The 16,426-nt window shown below is 48.9% G+C and overlaps 1 long non-coding RNA gene across 1 annotated transcript in view; it reads left to right on the top strand.

Annotated features, from left to right (window-relative positions):
• Positions 1-306: 306 nt before the first annotated feature.
• The window catches only part of LOC134947709 (uncharacterized), an 85,845-nt gene continuing 69,725 nt past the window's right edge, over positions 307-16,426 (top strand). The window contains exon 1 of the long non-coding RNA XR_010182714.1: positions 307-1,117. This is a non-coding gene — a long non-coding RNA (uncharacterized LOC134947709). The remainder of the gene's footprint in view (positions 1,118-16,426) is intronic.

Below are 16,426 nucleotides of genomic sequence, written 5' to 3'. Positions count from 1 at the left end.
GCACCCTTTGTATTAGCCCCCTTCACCTTGCATGTTGCCCCCCTACAGTCACTGCATGATGTATATTGCCTCAACACCCCCCCCCCCCCCCAGTCACTGTGTGATACCCGAGCAAATGGCCCTCTGTGTAGCTATATGGGTATCACACTTGTTTGAAAAAGTGAGCTTATATGTGCTGCCTCATGCCCCAATAATATGTATGTGTATTGGTAATTATTTATGGTAATATAATGTCAGCCAAAGTTGTTTTAATCTATAATGCAGAAAATTCCCAGCATCCCTCCCAGCTGCTCATGATGTCAGGTGGTACAGGAAAGGACAGTTTGTGGCAGTTGGGGGAGCCCTGAGGTAACTGTGGGGAGGACATGTTGTGCTGCTGAGAGACTGCTGGGAGATCTCTGAGGGGATGGAGAAAGAGCATGGAGGTGTTGCGCTGATGGGGACGCTCTACTCGGTGTAGTCAGCCTCAGACAGCATCGGAACCGGGTTCAGGATGGTACCTGCTTTAATTGACGAGCTCCGGTGATTGAGTGGAGCAGGTCCGGTCTTCCAGAGAACTCCCATGTCAGTGATGAGGGAGGTGGCCTAGGCAGTGGCGTAACTAGGGGGCCGCAGCCGCTGATTGAGGCTGTTTTGGGAAGGAGGACACGGAGGGCACCACGCGCGCCTCTCCTGTGTGTCCCTCCTGGGTCTCCGGGGGCAGTGGCGTGTCTGTTAAATGAAGTGCCCGTTCGTGAGATCTGATTGCCCCACCCCCCCCAGTGTAGCTGGCACTTGTGGGGGGGGGGGCATATGGGGCACTGGGGGCATATGTGGCACTGGGAGCACAGCCCTAGCAACAAGCATTACCCCCTGGTTACAAGCAGAACACCCACCTCATGAAATTCCTTTCAACAAGCATTACCCCCTAGCAATGAGCATGACACCCAGTGCATGAAACCCCTGGCAACGAATATTACCCCCTGGCAACAAGCTTGAAACCCAGCACATGATACCTCTGGCAACAAGCATAACACCTACCGCATGAAACCCCTGGCAACGAGCAGGACACCCTGAGCATGAAAGCTCCTGGCACCGTGCATGGAACCAAGAGCATGAAACCCCTGGCAACGAGCAGGTAATTTAAAAGTAATTAGAAGCTTTACTGTAGGACTTAATGTGTAATGGGCATTGCGATGTGTGGCATAATGTATCACGGACATTGCGGTGTGTGTCATAATGTGTCATAGGCATTGTGGTATGTGGTATAATGTCTCAGGGGCATTGCAGTGTGTGGCATAATGTATAATGGGCATTGCGGTGTGTGGCATAGGGTATAACGGGCATTGCGATATGTGTCACAGGCATTATTACGGTGTGTGGTATACTATATTACGGGCATTGGGGTATGTGGTATAATGTCTCAGGGTCATTTCAGTGTGTAGTATAATGTATCACGGACATTGCAGTGTGTGGCATAATGTATCACAGTCATTGCAGTGTGTGGCATAATGTATCACAGACATTGCGGTGTGTGTCATAATGTGTCACAGGCATTGTATGTGCTATATGTATCAGGGGCATTGCAGTGTGTAGCATAATGTATAACGGGCATTGCGATGCATGTCATAATGTGTCACAGGCATTATGTGTCTGGCAATGTGTCAGGGGCATTATGGTGTGTGGCATATTGTGTCATGGGCATTATTGTGTGTGGCATAATGTCTAAGGGCCATTGCAGTATATGGCATAATGTATACTGGGCATTACTATTATTGGGGGGGGGAGGGGGGGGAGAGCCAGAGAGTGTTTTGGCTTGGGGGAGAAAAAAGTTTGGTTATGCCACTGGGCCTAGGTAGAGGGCAGACTTTTCTCCCCTTGGTAAAGCCTGAGTGACTGGGTTGGAGACGCCCCTGGGGAGCGGCCTGAAGCGGAGTAAGTAGTGCAGTGGGGCGGATCTGGAGGAGGGACCGGAGAGCCCTAATGAGATATCCTGATTGCTTGTCTGTAACAGCCCCATCAAGATAGTTGCAGTGAATGATTTAATTGCTGCCAACATACAGTACATAATTTATAGCCTCACACAGAATTATATGTGAACTGACTTCTATATGCAGCTCCTCCTATTAAACGCAGCTTAGTGAGCATTCTACTCTAAAGCCCTCAGTTATACCCTGCATAATACAGAGACATTCAGCTAATAACTGAGGGCTGGATTAATGGAAGTAACTGCAATCTATTGATGCTCCAGAGTCTTTCTAATAGACAAACAGTAAGGAGAAGTTGATACTAGACTCTGAATTACTCACCACCTACTACATGAAATTAGTTTTCTCAGGCATAAGACTTTGGTAATAAATTTGCAGCAGCTGAGTTTCAGTTCACAAGTAAACTACAGCATTCACACATATTGGAAGGAACAGTGATTGACAGTGTTACTCAGTGAACTCTAGATGCATGGTTCTGATATTCCACTCTCTTTAAGGATCAAACAGGATTATAATACTACTGGATTATAAAAATAGGATTTAAATTACCTAACGGTAAATCCTTTTCTCGTAGTCTGTAGAGGATGCTGGGGTCCATATTAGTACTATGGGGTATAGACGGGTCCACCACGAGCCATGGGCACTTTAAGACTTTAATAGTGTTGGCTGGCTCCTCCTTCTATGCACCTCCTACCAGACTCGGTCTAGAAACTGTGCCCGAGGAGACGGACAACTTCGAGAGAAGGACTTTACACAGATAGTGGTGAGATTCACACCAGCTCACACACAGCAGGCAAACCAAGCTAACCAGCTTGAAAACTCAGCATCTGCTAAACAAGAATACTTAACCAAGTAACTAAACAGTACTTAACCAAGAACAAAGCAGTACTGAACCAAGTAACCACTGTAGGATCACAAAGCGCTGGGCGGGCGCCCAGCATCCTCTAAAGTGAAGAAAAGACACAGCGACAACGTGTTCCAGTAAAATAAAATATGTTCTTTTTTATTGTATTGAATGTACAAGTTGCACTGTATTTCAGTATTGTAATTTCATTTGAATATCTTGTGATTGTGAGTTCATCTACTGATTGAGTCTTTAAGAAAGGGGCAAACGTTAATAAAATTGGTTGTGCAAGGAATCCCTCAGGCAAGGTATCCAGGTGAAATCTCTGAAGATTGAAGCATTAAAGAAAGCTAGAAGGGAGAATAAGACAAGGTATAATTAAAAGTAAACAAGTACTTACCTGGGAAACGCAGTTATATCTATTTCTCATATGTCCTAGAGGATGCTGGGGACAACATCAAGACCATGGGGTATAGACGGTATCCACAGGAGACATGGGCACTCTAAAGACTTTTCATTGGGTGTGAACTGGCTCCTCCCTCTATGCCCCTCCTCCAGACCTCAGTTTTAGAAATGTGCCCAGGTCGACTGGATGCACTCTGAGGAGCTCTACTGAGTTTCTCTGAAAAGACTTATGTTAGGTTTTTTATTTACAGGGAGATCTGCTGGCATCAGACTCCCTGCTTCGTGGGACTGAGGGGGCAGAAGCAGAACCAACTTCCTCAGAGTTTCATGGCTTGGCTTCTGGCTGACAGGACACCATTAGCTCCTGAAGGGAACTGAATGCTAGCCGTGTCTAGATGCTCACTCCCACAGCACGCCGTCACCCCCCTCACAGAGCCAGAAGTCAGAAGACAGGTGAGTATGAGAAGAATGATCTTCAATCAAGTAAAGTGACGGCTGAGGTGAAGCGCGGCTGGCGGGAGTGCAGCGCGCCATTGCTGCCCACACACACAGGCATTGCAGGGTGCAGGGCACGGGGGGGGGGGGGGGGGGCACCCTGGGCAGCAAGAAAGATACCTCAAACTGGCTAAAAGGGGGCATAAGATGCCGCTGGCACAGCCCTGCCCCCGGCAGTATAAATAATAAGTCAATATACTGAGTGTAAGGAAGCGCCATTGTGGGGGCGGAGCTTCCTCCCTCAAGCAGCCAGCACACTACTCAGCACCATTTTCTCTCTCTCCTCAGGCTGCAGAGAACACGCTGGTCCTCTCCTCCACTTCTGACAAGTACAGGGTGCTATAAAGGGGGGGGGGGGGGCACAAAGCGATTGTGGTGCATTTCATAGTGTATATTACTATTTAAAAGCACTTTTGGGCTGTGGACATACTGTGTTCACAGGCAATACTGGCGCTGGGTTTGTGAACTGGCTGCTCCTATCCTGTGTCCCTCTGACAGATTTTACAGTGGGTCTGTCCCCAAAATAAGTCCCAGTGTGTCTGTGAGTGTGGTGTACACGTGTGAGGCATGTCTGAGGCAGGGAGTTCCTCCCCGGAGGAAACCATTTTAGGGACACAGAGTTGTAATGTGGTGGCGCTACCGGCACACCAAGAGCCTGCATGGGTGAGAGCTACGTGACAGTATGCATCTGATTAACCGTAGATTGGATAAGTCTGAATCTAAGGCTGCATGCTGGAGAAAATCTGTGGAAGATGTGATTTTTCAGGATGCTGTTATTCCTTATGCGGGCAGCCCCTCTGGGTCACATAAGAGACTATTTGCAAAGTTGTAAACACTGATACCGACACGGATTCTGATTCTTGTGTCGACGATAGTGAATCCAGAGAGATAGATCATAAATTGGCTAAAAATATACAATATATGATTGTGGCTATAAGGGACGTGTTGAAGGTTACAGAAAGCACTCCTGTACCTCAGGAGAAAGCTTATTTATGTAAGGAAAAGAAATCCAAAGTCACGTTCCCTCCTTCACACAAACTAAATGCTCTGTTTGAAGGGACGTGGGTGAATCCTGATAAAAAATTTCATATTCCGAAAAGGATTCACATAGCTTATCCTTTCCCGGTTAAAGACAGAAAAAAATGGGGGTCACCCCCTGTGTTAGACAGTGCACTTTCCAGGTTGACAAAGATGGTAATTCTCCCTGCTCCTGGCACGGCTTCTCTTAAAGAGCCGGCAGACCGCAAAATGGAAACGACATTGAAATCCATTTATGTTACCAATGGTACACTGCTCAGGCCCACTATTGCCTGTGCATGGGTGAGTCGCGCTATTGAAAAATGGTCAGAAAGCGTGTCATCAGAAATTGACACGATTGATAAAGATGAGATACTCCTTAAGTTAGGGAATATCAAGGACGCTGCCGCCTACATGCTGGAAGCAATGAAGGATTTTGGACTCTTGAGTTCACAAGCCGCTACCATGGCAGTATCGGCTAGGTGGGCCTTATGGATTCGCCAGTGGAATGCGGATGCAGATTCCAAAAGAAACATGGAGGCACTCCCATATAAAGGTGAGGCCTTATTTGGCGATGGCCTGGATGCGTTAGTCTCGGCGGCTGCTGCAGGTAAGTCAACATTTTTGCCCTCTGCGCCTGCATCGGCAAAAAAGACCTATCACCCGCAAATGCAGTCCTTTCGGCCCAATAAATACAAAAAGACGAGAGGTTCCCCCTTCTTTGCAGGTAGGGGAAGGGGAAGGGGAAAGAAGCCCACACCGGCTCCAGGTTCCCAAGAGCAAAAGCCTACCCCTAATTCTGCCAAATCCCCACCATGATGCTGGAACTCCCTTGCGGGAGGCCGCTCGGGTGGGGGCACGTCTCAAACTCTTCAGCCAGGATTGGATTCGGTCTGGCCTGGACCCCTGGGTGTTGCAAATAGTATCCCAGGGATACAAACTAGAGTTTCAAGACGTTCCCCCATGCCGATTTTTCAAATCGACCTTGCCAGCTTCTCCGCCAGAGAGAGAAGCAGTAACAGCTGCAATCCAAAAATTATGTCAAGACCAGGTCATAGTCCTGGTACCGTTGTCACAACAAGGGCGGGGTTTTTATTCAAGCCTCTTTGTTGTTCCGAAGCCGGACGGCTCGGTCAGACCGATCCTAAATCTAAAGGATCTGAATTTCTTCCTGAAAAGGTTCAAGTTCAAGATGGAATCACTTCGGGCGGTGATTGCCAGTCTGGAGGAGGGGGACTACTTGGTGTCGGTGGACATAAAGGATGCTTACCTACATGTTCCCATTTATCCTCCTCACCAGGCTTATCTGAGATTCGCGATTCAGGATTGCCATTACCAATTCCAGACGTTTCTCCACGGCGCCGAGGGTATTCACCAAGGTGATGGCGGAGATGATGGTCCTACTTCGTCAGAAAGGAGTCAATATAATCCCTTATCTGAACGACCTCCTGATAAAGGCGAGATCCAGGGAAGAGTTATTACAAAACATATCCCTCTCCCTGTCAATACTCCAACAACACGGGTGGATCATAAATTACCCAAAGTCACAGTTGGAACCGACGACAAGGTTGTCTTTCCTCGGGATGATTCTGGACACAGAAGTTCAGAGAGTATTTCTTCCGCTGGAAAAGGCTCTGGAAATCCAGAAAATGGTAAAACAGATATTGAAACCATCAAGTGTGTCGATCCATCAGTGTATTCGGTTGTTGGGGAAGATGGTGGCGGCCTACGAGGCCATACAGTTTGGCAGGTTCCATGCCAGAGTATTCCAGTGGGACCTGTTGGACAAGTGGTCGGGGTCACACCTACACATGCACAGAAAGATAATCCTGTCATCAAAAGCCAGGATTTCGCTCCTGTGGTGGTTGCACAGCTCTCACCTGCTAGAGGGACGCAGGTTCGGGATTCAGGACTGGGTCCTAGTAACCACGGATGCAAGTCTCTGAGGCTGGGGAGCAGTCTCTCAGGGAGAAAACTTCCAGGGATGTTGGTCACAACAGGAAGCCTGCTTTCACATAAACGTTCTGGAGCTAAGAGCCATTTACAACGGCCTTCAACAAGCGGTACATCTTCTTCAAGATCATCCCATGCAGATCCAGGCGGAAAATGTAACAGCAGTCGCATACATAAACAGGCAGGGCGGAACGAAAAGCAGAAAGGCGATGGCAGAGGCGACAAAAATCCTCCGCTGGGCAGAAAAACATCTACAAGCTCTGTCGGCAATATTCTTTCCGGGAGTGGACAACTGGGAAGCAGACTTCCTCAGCAGATACGATCTCCATCCAGGAGAGTGGGGCTTCCACCAAGAAGTCTTCGCAGAGGTGACAAGTCTTTGGGGAGTTCCTCAAATAGACATGATGGCGTCTTGTCTCAACAAGAAGCTTCAGAGATACTGTTCCAGGTTGAGAGACCCTCAGGCAGTAGCAGTGGATGCACTGGTGTCCCAGTGGGTGTTTCCGTCAGTGTTTGTTTTCCCTCCACTTCCGCTGATCCCAAAAGTACTCAGGATCATAAGAAAAACAAGGGTTCGAGCTATCTTCATTGCACCAGACTGGCCAAGAAGGGCTTGGTACCCGGATCTTCAGCAGTTACTCATAGGAGATCCTCGGCCTCTTCCTCCTCGGCAGGACCTGCTGCAGCAGGGGCCGTGTGTGTACCAAGACTTACCGCGGCTACGTTTGACGGCATGGCTGTTAAGCGCCGTATTCTAATCAGGAAGGGTATTCCTAAGGAGGTCATCCCCACCCTTATTCAGGCCAGAAAGGGAGTAACGTCAAAACGTTACCACCGCATTTGGAGAAAATATGTGTCTTGGTGTGAATCCAAGAAAGCTCCTACGGAAGAGTTTCACTTAGGACGTTTTCTCCATTTTTTGCAGGATGGTGTGGAGGCGGGCCTACGATTGGGATCAATCAAGGTCCAGATTTCGGGCTTATCAGTGTTCTTCCAAAAACAATTGGCCTCTCTTCCAGAGGTTCAGACCTTCGTGAAAGGGGTTCTGCACATCCAGCCTCCATTCGTGCCTCCAGTGGCACCATGGGACCTTAACATGGTATTGCAGTTCCTTCAATCGGATTGGTTTGAGCCTCTACAAAAGATAGAGTTGAAGTTTCTCACTTGGAAAGTGGTGATGCTTTTGGCATTGGCATCTGCAAGGCGGGTGTCTGAATTGGGGGCCTTGTCTCACAAGAGACCTTACCTGATTTTCCATGAAGATAGGGCAGAGTTGCGAACTCGCCAACATTTTCTTCCAATGGTGGTTTCTGCTTTTCACATAAACCAACCTATTGTGGTGTCAGTTGTTACTGACACATTCACTGATTCAAAGTCTCTAGATGTGGTTAGAGCTTTGAAAATCTATGTTGCTAGAACAACTCGTATACGGAAAACAGAGGCTCTGTTTGTCCTGTATGATCACAACAAGATTGGCTGTCCTGCTTCCAAGCAGACTATTGCACGTTGGATTAGAAATACGATTCAGCAAGCTCATACTACGGCTAGACTGCCGTTACCGACGTCGGTAAAGGCCCACTCCACTAGGAAGGTGGGCTCATCCTGGGCAGCTGCCCGGGGGGTCTCGGCATTACAACTTTGCCGAGCAGCTACTTGGTCAGGGTCAAACACATTTGCTAAGTTCTACAAGTTTGACACCTTGGCCGATGAGGACCTAAAGTTTGGTCAATCGGTGCTGCAGGGTCATCCGCACTCTCCCGCCCGTACTGGAGCTTTGGTATAGACCCCATGGTCTTGATGTCGTCCCCGGCATCCTCTAGGACGTATGAGAAAATAGGATTTTGATAACCTACCGGTAAATCCTTTTCTCCTAGTCCGTAGAGGATGCTGGGCGCCCGTCCCAGTGCGTACTTTACCTGCAGTTTAGTTATTACAGTTACACAAGTTGTGTTATCTTGGTTTCAGCATGTTGCTGCAATTAATTCATGCCTGTTGGCGTGTGTTATGTTGAATGCCATGTGTGCGGCATGGTTGAAGGTGTGAGTTGGTAGATATCTCACCACTAGTTAAGTAATTCCTTTCCTCGAAATGTCAGTCTCCCTGGGCACAGTTCCTACAACTGAGGTCTGGAAGAGGGGCATAGAGGGAGGAGCCAGTTCACACCCAATGAAAAGTCTTTAGAGTGCCGATGTCTCCTGCGGATTCCGTCTATACCGCATGGTCTTGATGTCATCCCCAGCATCCTCTATGGACTAGGAGAAAAGGACTTACCAGTAGGTTATCAAAATCCTATTTTATCTTACTACTTACCTGATTACTACATTGTTACAACTGCACCCTGCGTGTTGCCCACCCTACAGTCACTACACCCTGCGTGTTGCCCCCCCTACAGTCACTACACCCTGCATGTCTCCCTTTGCGTGTTGTCCCCTGCAGTCCCCTGCAGCCTATGTGTCACCCCCCCCCCCCCACAGTCCACTGCAATATTTGTGTCACCGCCCCTCTAAACACACACAGTCCCCTGCACCCTGCATGTTGTGCCTTTCCCCCCTACAGTCCCTGGGCTTTGCTGACAAAGTTTATACTCCCTGGGACTCCGACGCTGCAGTGATGATTGGCATGATTCGACACACCGTGGCATCCGAAGGTAGCTGGCGTTGTGGTGTGCGATAACCGATATTATCCTGTAAGCAGAGACTGATTGTTTTACAAAAAAAGGTAATTTAAAAAAAAAGCTATACAAATTCCATAGACAAAAAACCTTACAGTTTCACATGTCCCATTAATACTTCTTACACATGATTCAACATTTCAGAAACCTGTTGTAACTCTTCCACTCAAACTCCAAAAAGCAATGAAATTCCGATCATTAAGGCTGACACCTTACTGGACGTGTTCCTTGTGCAATATGGATATGGTATGCCATCACACCCTGTGGGTAACTACAGATTCGGCACTCTCACAGAGTGAGATTGCTGACACTCACACAATGGTGGAGCTGCTAATTCAGTGTGCTCATTGGAATACACACATGCAGTTTTTGCAACTGAAGGTCTGAGCAGCTGTGTGGCACACCCATCCCATTCAGTTCCCACACCCATCCTACTTAGTGCCCACAATCATCCAATTTGGTCACCACAACAATCGCACTTGGTTGCAACATCCTTCTCACTCCATACATTCATCTCATTCAGTATACAAATTCAGCTCCCACAAACGGGATGCGGTCAAGATGCCGCCGGCCGGAATCCCGGCGGTCGAAATACCGACGCCGGAATCCCGACCACCACAATCCCGACCACCACAATCCCGACATATTCTCCCTCCGTGGGTGTCCACGACACCCATAGAGGGAGAATACAATAGTGTGCCCGCAAGGGGCTGCGTTCCGCTCGCCACCCCTGTCGGGATTGTGTGGTCGGGATTCCAGCGTCGGTATATCGACCGCCGGGATTCCAGCCGGCGGCATTTAGTACTGATCCCCCCACAAACATTCTTCTGTGCAACTCAGTTTGCTACTATCTGTGCCCGTCTTCCCCCATTAATGCTACTGTCTCCTACATTTGGACTACTGTCTTCCCCTCAATCCACAGTGCTTTGCCCCACCCCACACCACTCTGTGTCCCCTCCATTCATGCCACTCTGTCTTCCCTCCATCCGTGCTGCTTAGTGTCCCCCCATCCACGCATTTCTGTCTTCTCATACGCCATGCTTATTCTTAACCTGCCCCTTCCACGCCTTTCTGTTCTCCCATCCGTTACACTGTCATCCCTGTCACACTGTCTGCCCCCAATCTGTGCCACATTATCTTCCTCTCATCCACACCACTGTCTTCCCACCATACGTGTTGCTTTGTCCTATCCATGCCTTTCCTCTCCCTCCTATCCACGCCACTGTGTCTTCCCCCTGATACCTACCACTTTGTATCCTCCCCATCCGTGCTGCTTAGTCTTCCTCCCCATCCATGCCTTTCCTCTCCCCCCTATCCACGCCACTGTGTCCTCCCTCTGATACCTACCACTTTGTCTCCTCCCCATCCGTGCTGCTTAGTCTTCCTCCCCATCCATGCCTTTCCTCTCCCCCCTATCCACGCCACTGTGTCCTCCCTCTGATACCTACCACTTTGTCTCCTCCCCATCCGTGCTGCTTAGTCTTCCTCCCCTATCCATGCCTTTCCTCTCCCCCCTATCCACGCCACTGTCTCTTCCCCCTGATATCTACCACTTTGTCTCCTCCCCATCCGTGCTGCTTAGTCTTCCTCCCCTATCCATGCCTTTTGTCCCTTCCCCCATCTACGTTGCTTTTTCTCCTCACCCCCCATCCAGTGTCTATTCACGAGAGACAGAGGGACTGGGAGAATGCCAGTAGCTCATAGAGTGCTGGGCATGCCCCCACAGTGATTAAATACAGGGGCATGGCTCGCGATCGCGGTACTCTCACTTAGCCACGTCTCCTTTCCCATAAGCCACGTTCCCTTTTCGGTCGGGCTTTATTTCAATGATGTTGGGAGATATGATACTTACCAACTCTCCCTGATTGTCAGGGAAACTCCTTGAAATAGTGGCACTATGTCTGATTTCCTAAAGAGTCTAGCAATGCACATTATGCAGCTGTTATTCTTGGAAGTCTGGTGGGGGGGTCAGAGATATATACATTCAAATGGGATAATCAGTGCCATTTCTCTGCATTGGTTATAATAAGGCACAATGATGACTATGACTACATGTATTTTCAAATAAGGCTTCTCATGGCCACGTACTATATATGAAGGAACCTCTTGTTAAACACAATACATGAGCAAGCCCTGAAAAGTATCAGTGTCTTTTCTGCAGCGGGGTACACTGGGTTCCACAGGGAATAACATCGGGGTGTAGAGTAGGATCTTGATCTGAGGCACCAACAGGCTAAAAGCTTTGACTGTTCCCAGAATGCATATTGCCGCCTCCTCTATAACCCTACCTCCATGCTGTCACGATCCGGGTATCTGGACGCCATTACTTGCCTTTCAGATGTCTCCTGAGGCTGGCTCAGCGTTCCAAGGCCGGATCTCATCTGTGTCCACATTCTGCATATCCCTCCTGTCACGCTGAGACGCTGTCACAGCGGCGCCATGTTTGAATCCTGCATGGCGTCTCCTGTCCTCTGCGGTTGGCGCCGCCATTACTGTTATGTTTCCACATGGTTTCCAAACCAGCTTTCCCTCCAAGTTCTAACATGGGCGCAGCCATGTTGGATCCAATCACATGTCTCAGTTCCACCAATCCACTGCCTCTGGAAATCTGCATAATTGCCCAGCCAATGCCTGCATTGCTGCAGGTATAAGTATCCTGTGCCTGGGCCAGGAAATGGTCAGTGCTTTGTTTGTCATACCTTGTTCCAGTCTCTCTCATGTGGTTGTTTTTCCAGGTTCCAGCTCCTGTCTCCAGCATCCACTAAGAGACCCGCACCTGCCTACCATCCTGCGGTGCAGCCTGACTCTGCAGTCCTCCGTGGCTGATTCAGCTTCCAGCTTCCAGCTATTAACCCATCTGCTTCCAGCAGCCTGCTTCCAGCAGTTTCCAGTATCCTTAAAGTGCCGGTGTTGTTCCAGCGGATTCCTACTTATTAGCAGTATCCACTACCACCGGTAACCTTCCTTTAACTCCTCTGTTTCCACGCTCCCTAGCATCTTACAGTTTCCACTCCGTGTATCATTACCTGGCTGGTTCCATCCAGCATTCACTCAGTGACTTTATCACCTGGCTGATCCCACTCAGCATCCACTCTGTGTCTTACCACCTGGCTGGTTCTATCCAGCAAACACAACAGCTGATTCAAGTTACCAACTTCATCTATTCCATCTACTGGCATGTTCCTTGGTTATCTGCACTACTACAGCCAGGCCTGGTAAGGTTTTTCCATCAAGGACTTTAACAGCTGTTCTTAACCTACCAGTGCTCTGTTACACCTTCCATGGTCAAAGTGTTCCAGGAATCTTATTTATTGCCACTGTCATCATTTGCTGTCTGTTGTTACACAGAGTTTGTCAATAAACTTTTAATTTACTTTTACCTGTTTGTCATGGTCACACCTTCGGGTTTCCTTTTAACACTTACATGTCCAGGGGTCTGATTAAACCTCCCCGGTTTAAGTTCTTCTCAGCCCCTACAACTGAGGCTTCCTCCTGTCAGCTAAAACCCTCAGTTGTGACACATGCACAGGAGCTCAGTTTTGTAGTTGGTGCCTGCAGTGCAGGCAGAGAACAGGCAGGGCTGCTCCAGCAGCCCTCAGAAGAGCTTTTAGAAGTGAGAATTGAAGACTCAGGGCTGCAGCAGAGACAATGTGGGTGTTAGATGTCAGTCAGACATCTCCTGCTGCAGCTCGATCACCTCCCCCAGCAGCGCTGTATACTCCCGCGCCCTGGTTGCCGGGTACTTACAGTGGAGGCTCTGGTTTCAACATACAGGCACACACACACCACCGCAGTCTCCAGGATCGCGTGGCCACACTCAGGGAGGAGGTAAGAGGGTCCCTCAGGCGGGACCCACTGGAAATCGCGATCCGGCGCGGCCAGTGGGAGGTGGGCCGCGCGCGCTGGCGTGGACATTGTGACAGTACAGGGACCCCACTAGACCACCAGGGCAAGGGCACAGGTTGGTTTTGGCAAAAAACGTTTGTTATATGGCCCACGGTACCCGGTGGTGAAGTCCAGCAAGGGATAAGGCTTTGACCTGTAGCCCCTCCCTCAGCCCCAGGGCGCCATTTAGAGTAAATTTTTCCACCCTTTTGCTGCATCTCTCTCTCCCCCTCACTCCCTGTCAGTGTTTGGGCACCATTTTCACATGCTGAGCTGATACTGGGACTGCTTGGGCAAATCCTCCTCTGTAAAGCCGCCTGCATGTCAGCGCTGTGCATTTTAGAGGACACTTAAGTATTCTACATGTCTGTTGACAGTGTTAGTTAAGAAACAGTGCAATTAGTCAGGGTTATGTAGTACAAGTACCCTGTGATATACATCCAGTATTTACTGTGCATTGATATATCTATTGATGTATAGCTGTACTTAGTATTACTTTGTATTGCTAGTCCAGTGCAGTTTTATTGCATGTCATAATTTCAGCACTGTACATGTGACTGTGTGTGTGTGTGTGCATATATAGCTGCTGCGTGACTTCCATTCCGTGTATCTCACTCAAATTGCTATCCCTATATTCTGTACCCTGAGGGGGCTCAGTGCGTCAGGGCTATTATTTAATATAGGAGTTTCACAGAATATACTTGTTGAGTATTTTTGTATGTGTTTTCAGTCACCCTATACCTCTTGAATTCTCTGTTTGTGCTCATACACTGCACAGGGGGTTCTTGACAAGGTTGATATTGTACTGTGTTGCCCGTGATTTGAGCTTACAGGTATGTCAGCTACAAGGGGCGACCGAGCTGTGGCTGATCCCACATTGTGTGGTGGTTATGCTGCGGGCACGTTAGAGGAAAACATAGCAGCAGAGGGTTCTGGGGGTACCCTAACCCCCAGTGGGACCTTAGCAACGGGGGTTCATAATGACCCACCTTGGGCTACTTTCTCCACGTTATTAAGTACCCTGGTAACTAGACTTACGCCCCCTATGAGACCTCACATGCCGGCACAACCGCAAATTGTCCCGGTGGTTAATACGCCATGGGCAGATCACCTGTCCACTCAGTTACAGCAATTGAACCACTCACTGACAAAACAAAAATCTAACTCTCGCCCACCTAAGACCAAGGGGTCCTCTAAGCGGGCCATTACTCCCTCACCATCCACCCACGTGCCAGACACCTCATCTGATGAGGATGGCGTGTATACTGATCCCACAGATACTGATCCAGATACTTCTGATGGGGAATCTGTCTCTCAGGTGGATGTTACTGACTTACTGGAGGCTATCAGACTGATTCTTCAAATTACTGATGACCTAGAGCCTGATGCTACCTCTAAGAAACTGGACAGATTTAAATGTCAGAAGGTTGTTAAACAAGTTTTGCCTCACTCTGACCATTTAGTTGACATACGTCAGGAATCCTGGGAAAATCCGGGACACCTCACAAGAAAATGCTGGCTCGCTATCCCCTCACTGCGGAGCTAAGTAAAAATTGGGAAACACCCCCACCGGTGGATTTGCAAGTGGCGCGGATGGTGGTTTCCTCACCGCTACCTGTAACTACAGTCACTTCTCTGAAAGAGCTGATGGATAAGCGTGTGGAGGGTTGCTTGAAAGCGATTTACACCCTAGCAGGAGCTGTGCATCAGCCCACTATTGCCGCTACTTGGGCTGCAGAAGCTATTGAAGCATGGGCTCAGGAGGTGGAAGCGGAGCTGCCTTCCAACTTTTCTGATAATCCTAGACAATGTCTCTCGTATATTGTCACAGCCTCTCATTACATTAAGGAGGCGGCTTCTGACGCCAGTATTCTGGCGGCCAAGGCTTCTACTATGTCCATTTTGGCTCGCCAGTTTCTATGGTTACGGTCCTGGTCTGTTGATCTGGATTCTATGAAAACCCTGGAGGTGCTCCCTTTTAAGGGAGACATTCTTTTTGGAGAGGACCTCAACAAAATAGCGTCTGCCAAAACAGAGTGTCTATCTAGTACTGCTCCTTCAGTGCCGAAGGTTAAGAGTACTTCCTTTCACTCCTTTCGTCCTTCAGGTAAAGCAAAAGGTCAGGCGTACCCGAAACAGGCTCGCACTTCCAAAACCACTAAGCCCAAACCTAAACGTGCCTGGGCTGCCCATCAGCCAGCTTCCAAAACTGACAAGCCTGCTGCATGACGGGGCGGGCCTCCCTCTGGGGGATCCCAGGGTGGGAGGCCGACTTCTAGGGTTTACCCAGGAATGGTTGAAGACCACTTCTGAATCAAGGTTATGCCATATCCTTCAAGAGTCGTCCCCCTCATCGATTTTGCCTGACAGACGTTCCTTTGGATCAGATGAAGACAAAAACTCTTCATTCGGTGGTACAGTACCTCCTGGACACAGGAGTGGTAGTACAGGTGCCTTTGGCTCAGAGAGGCAAGGGGTACTATTCACCACTGTTCCTAGTCCCGAAACCGAATGGGTCCTCTCAGGCCATTCTCAACCTCAAGTCCTTGAACAAATCTGTGAGAGTCTTCAAGTTTCGTATGGAAACTCTTCGCTCTATTGTTCTGGCCTTGGAGCCAGGGGACTATATGGTCTCCCTGGACATACAGGATGCTTACCTGCATATTCCTATTGCAATGTCGCATCAGCAGTACCTGATGTTTGCTGTGGGCAACCTCCATTATCAATTTCAGGCTACCTTTTGGTTTGACCACGGCTCCGCGAGTCTTCACGAAGGTCATGGCGGTAATGATGGCTGTACTCTGCCGTCAAGGGGTCAGGATTCTTCCATATCTGGATGACTTGTTGATCCTGGCAAATTCCCCAGAAATTCTCCTACATCATCTGGATTTGACGCTCTAGTTTCTGCAAGCCCACGGGTGACTCACAACCAGCGGTTGTTCTTGTCTCAGGAGAAGGTCTTGAAACTTCAGGACAGGATTCAATGCTTCCTATCTCATCTGCAAGTGTCGATACACTTGGCAATGCAAGTGCTAGGTCTCATGGTGTCGGCTTTTGACATGTTGGAGTATGCTCAGTTCCATTCCCGTCCTCTGCAGAAACTGATTCTTGCCAAATGGGATGGCCTGCCTCACCGGATCAGGTCTCACATGATCTCCTTATCTCCGGAGGTCCGTCTGTCACTGAGTT

This window comes from Pseudophryne corroboree, chromosome 8 (assembly GCF_028390025.1).
Source record: "Pseudophryne corroboree isolate aPseCor3 chromosome 8, aPseCor3.hap2, whole genome shotgun sequence".
NCBI classification, from domain to species: Eukaryota; Metazoa; Chordata; class Amphibia; order Anura; family Myobatrachidae; genus Pseudophryne; species Pseudophryne corroboree.
This window is presented reverse-complemented; position numbering and strand designations above follow the sequence as displayed.